Source organism: Taudactylus pleione, unplaced genomic scaffold, assembly GCF_031769625.1.
Source record: "Taudactylus pleione unplaced genomic scaffold, aTauple2 ptg000154l, whole genome shotgun sequence".
Taxonomy (NCBI): Eukaryota; Metazoa; Chordata; class Amphibia; order Anura; family Myobatrachidae; genus Taudactylus; species Taudactylus pleione.
The window spans coordinates 19,474,884-19,480,465 of NW_028284556.1; positions in this window are offsets into that span (position 1 = coordinate 19,474,884).

Below are 5,582 nucleotides of genomic sequence, written 5' to 3' on the forward strand. Positions count from 1 at the left end.
AATTTTTTTTAAATCCTGCTTTCTATTTAAACCAATAGCAGGACAAAAAGCCAGGACTGATCATGCTTTATATATGAATTTTGTTACTTTAAATCACGGCTGGAACCCTGTATTAAATTAACAACCGTTTAAGTGGCTATTTACATATTTTCTCTAAATGCTCATAAATTATTTACTTACATTTGGAAAATATTTAATTAAAACATATATATATATATATATATATATATATATATAGACACACAATTGGTGGCACTCAGGGATTTAAAAGACACAATAGACCACCAGGTAGCAAAAGCCAACGTTTCAATGCTGGCGCATTTTCATCAGAGTAATGCACCAGCATTGAACCGTTGGCTTTTGCTACCTGGTGGTCTGTTATGTCTTTTAAATCCCTGGGTGCCGCCGATTGTGTGACTTTGTGTAGAAGATAGTGGTTACCATCATCTTCATGACGGAGGGCAACGGGGTCAGATCTCCGCAGCATGCAGTGAGTGCCAGAAAATCCATATTTGTATATATATATATATATATATATATATATATATGCATTCAGTATGAAATGCCGGCTTCCGCATGACCGGCAGTTCGATTCCCGGCAGCGGCAGCTGACAAAAGAGTAGAGCCCAGCAGCGGAAGCCCGACAGCGCTGGAAATCCTGATCATCCCTAAGGTACGTACTTACTAACCTAACCAACCCCCCTAACCCTAACCCTCCTTAGGGGTGCCTAACCCTAACCTCCCCCCAAGTGCCTAACCCTAACCTCTCCCCTCTAAGTGCCTAACCCTAACCACCCCTTCCCCGCTGCCTAAACCTAAGTCCCCCAGGGGGTGCCTAACCCTAAGTCCCCCCCCAGGGGTGCCTAACCCTAACCCTCCCTCCCCCTAGCCTTGCCCTAACCCTCCCGGGGGGGTGCCTAACCCTGAGTCCCCCCCGGGTGCCCTAAACCTAACCCTCCCCCCCCGCGGCTGTCCGCTCGCGGTGCCCGGCATCCCTTCGATCGGGATGCCGGGCGGCTGTCTCCCGGCATCGGGAAAATGACAGGCATCTAGATATAGACGCCTCTCATTTAACCCTAGGTGGGATAGAGGATTCGGGAAGCCGACGGTCGGTATTGCGGCCCCCGGCTCCTTAAACATATCCCTATATATATATATATATATATGTATATATATACACATATATTAGGTGTGTCTGTCAGCTTGCTTAGTCTCATCTTTGTCACACTACCTGGAGAGCATTTTGGAAGCTTGCAGTTGCACAGAAAGGCATTTGCCTTTGATTGTAAATGCTCTGTTTATGTTTGTATTGTGCGTTGGATGTTAGGTTTTGTTAGTTCCGGACAGACTAGGATTTATATTGCTGTTTTGCTTTAATTTTGTGCTGCTGATTAAAACGGATTCGCCACACACACTATAATCATATCCACAACGGATGTCACCATGGGGAGGGATGCCACTGGGGAAACGTGCTCCATAACTGTAATTGTGATCCTATTTGGATCATATTAATGTTCATTGTTTAAATGCTTAGGGAACAAGATGAGGCTGTGTGAGGTTCTGGTTTTGTTGTGGACCCGGGGTGGTAATACGAGCAGACACTGAAGCAGGTTTAAAAGTAAATGTGGCATTTTTAATGAGTGGCTTAACAGACATGACTGTGGTAAAACAGAAAGTCCGGGTATAGCACTAAAGTGCACTTGGGAGCTGTAGTGAGGCAAATAGGAAAAAGTCCAGTTAGTGACAGGCAATGGAAAATGTCCAGGTAGTGACTGGTTAATAGAAAATGTCCAGGTAGTGGCAGACAAGGGGAAATGTCCAGGTGGTGACTGATTAATGAAGAGTGCTGACTGAGGAAGAAATATCCAGCAGAGTGTCAGTGGAGGCAAGGTGCAGGGTGAACAGCAGGACTCAGGTACTCAGGCAAGGAGAAGGTTATGGAGGATGCAGGGTAGTCCAGTGGGGTTGGAGCAAACAAGCAGGCAGGCAGGTAGCATTTCACAGGTAACAGGTGGTGAGCACAGGGAACTCTCTCTCAGCTATGCTGAGAAACACGTTGCACTGGCAATGAAGTGAGGCTCTGAACCTCCCTAAATACCAAGTGCTGTGCCGTGACTGACCAGAGAGAGCATGTGACAAACCAGGATTGGGCGAGCAAATCACATGGCCGGAGGCAAGATGGCGGCGCCCATGCCAAACGGAACGGAAGCACTGCCAGGCCTCACCAGCTCAACGTGACAGCATGCCCGCGCAGAACCACGCACAGCCAATGCCCCTCGCCACACACCAGCATCACCGCCAGACACCCCCCACCACAGTGACCTCACAGGTAATACCCGTCAACCACCATGCCGAGAAACCCTGGTCGTGACAGGCTGATTCAAAGTTGAATGCAAGTCCATGTTGTGGACGGATATTGTATTGTTTTAGCACTGTGCAAGCTTCGCAGCTGAACGCATGCATCTATGCCCAATTCATATTTGCATGCATCTCAGTCTCATCTCCAATTAATGAGGGCGTAACTGGGTGACAATGGTATGGTTGCATGTAGACTAAGTTTAGTGAGGGCATGTCAAGGGCATGTAGATACAACTGCGGCAGTGCTGAGTTGTGCGTACTCAGAGATCCGTCTCATTTCAGAGGCAGCGCTTGCACCAGCTTATAATGACAACTATATGGAAACGCACAAGGATAGAGGCCTCATTCCGTGGGATGAAAAAGCCCATCACGGTCATGCCTGGGCAAAAGACCAAACATTCCACCTCTTTGGTCTGGCAATATTTCTATCCAATTCCGGACAACAACTGTCTTGCCATATGTACCATATGTAAAGGTGAAATAAGTAGGGGTAGGGACGTTAACCACCTAGGAACATCCTCCCTTATACGGCACCTGCAGCGCGTTCATAAAAAGTTACTGTCAAGTTCAGAAACTTTGGCTAAGACCGTAAGCAGTCCAGGGACACCTAAATCCCTTTTTCCTATTGTATCCAAGCACCTGCAAACCACACCGTCAACTCCCTCCTCGTCAATTTCCTCCTTAGTCAGGATCGGAAGTAGTCCTGCAGGCCATGTCACTGGCATGACTGACTCTCCTATCTGGGATTCCTCCGGAGGATCCTGCATTGCTACGCCTACTGCTGCCGCTGCTGCTGTTGCTGCTGGGAGTCGTTCATCATCCTAGAGAGGAAGTAGGAACACCACTACTTTTACTAAACAATTGACCCTCCAACAGTCCTTAGCGAGGAGGATGAAGTACGACAGCAGTCATCCTGAAGCAAAACGTATAACTGAGGCCTTGACTGCTATGTTGGTGTTAGACGTGCGACAGCCCACTGGGTAGATGTATCACCTTACGCAGCAACAACAGCAGCGTCACCAGTAGCAGCATCTCAGAAACGCCAGCTCGTTCCAAGGCAGGCTACGCTGTGTATCATCGGTTTCAGTAAGAGGCACACCGCCGACAACCTCTTAGAGAAACTGAGGGAAATCATCGCCCAGTGGCTTACCCCACTTAGACTCTCCTGGGGATTTGTGATATCTGACAACGCCACCAATATTGTGCGGGCATTACATCTGGGCAAATTCCAGCACGTCCCATGTTTTGCTCACACAATAAACTTGGTGGTGCAGAATTTTCTGAAAAGCGACAGGGGCGTGCAGGAGACGCTTTGGGTGGCCCGAAAAATTTATGACCACTTTCGCCATTTCAGCGACTGCGTGCCGAAGACTGGAGCGCCAGCAAACACTCTTGAACCTGCCCCGCCATCACCTGAAGCAAGAGGTTGTGACGCGGTGGAACTCAACCCTTTATATGCTTCAGAAGATGGAGGAGCAGCAAAAGGCCATTCAAGCCTATACATCCACCTATGACAAAGGAGGGGGTATGCACCTGACTCAAGCGCAGTGGAGACTGATTTCCGTGTTGTGCAAGGTTCTCCAGCCCTTCGAACTTGCCACACGTGAAGTCAGTTCAGACATTGCCAGCTTGAGTCAGGTCATTTCCCTCATCAGGCTTTTGAAGAAGCAGCTGGAGAAAGTGAAGGAGGAGCTAAGACGGAGCGATTCCACTTGGCATGTGGGACTTGTGGATGAAGCCCTTCATTCGCTTTGCCAGGATTTCAGGGTGGTCAATCTGTTGTAATCAGACCACTACATTTTGGCCACCATGCTCGATCCTGCTGGTGAAAACACTGTCAGCTGAAGTAGAACGTGACACGTCAACAGATCCTTCTTCATTTTCTCCTGCAACTGGGGCTGCCCGGAAAAAACTTCGGTATCCTAAGCAACCCGCTGGCGGTGATGCAGGGCAGGCAGGACCAAGTTTGGACATCTGGTCCGGACTGAAGGACCTGGCAACAATCTCTGACATGTCTACTGTCACTGCATATGATACTGTCACCATTGACAGAATGGTGGAGGATTACATAGGTGACAGCATCCAAGTAGGCATGTCAGACAGTCCGTACCTGTACTGGCAGGAAAAAGAGGCAATTTGGAGGCCCCTGTACAAACTGGCTCTATTTTACCTCAGTTGCCCCCCTCCAGTGTGTGCTCCGAAAGAGTGTTTAGTGCAGCCGGGAACCTTGTCAGCGAAAGGCGTAGGAGGTTGCTTCCACAAAATGTGGAGAAGATGATGTTCATAAAAATTAATTATCAACTCTCCCAGGGAGACCAGTCTCCAGAACGTACAGAGGGACCTGTGGTGGTGGATTCCAGCGGGGATGAGTTAATACTCTGTGAGGATGAGGATGTACACAACACTGAAGAGGGTGAGGAATCGGTGGATGAGGAGGATGAGGATGACATCTTGCCTCCGTAGAGCCAGTTTGTGCAGGGACAGATTAATTGCCAGCTTGTTTTGTGGGGGCCCAAACGAACCAATCATTTCAGCCACAGTCATGTGGCAGACCCTGGCGCTGAAATGATTGGTTTGTTAAAGTGTGCATGTCCTGTTTATACAACATAAGGGTGGGTGGGAGGGCCCAAGGACAATTTCAACTTGCACCTCTTTTTTTTCTTTGCATTATGTACTGTTGTGGGGCCTAGTTTTTCAAACTGCCATCCTGTCTGCCACTGCAGTCACTCCTAGATGGGCCACGTGTTTGTGCCGCCCACTCGTATCTCTTAGCATAGTCATCCAGCTACCTCGGTGCAACCTTTTGGACATAAAAACACTATTGTGAGGTGTTCAGAATAGACTGGAAATTAGTGGAAATTAAGGTTATTGAGGTTAATAATAGCATAGGAGCAGAAAAACCCACAAATTCTGTGATTTTAGCTGTTTTTATGCTTTTTTAAAAAAAAATACAGATCCAAAACACAAAACCCAGAACCCAAAACACGGAAGGGTGGTTTTGGCAAAACCATTCGAGATCCAAAACACGAAGAAAGATCCAGATCCAAAACCAAAACACAAAACACGAAACGTGGCCGGTGCACACCCCTAATTATAATATATAAACAAAACAATTTTACTGGAAAGCTTTCTTACAGTATAAGCCGCGTAAATTGTCCTTTGTGTGTTAGCTACTAATATAAGTTATTAGAGTTAGGGTGAGAACTATCTGCCATAAGGAGAAT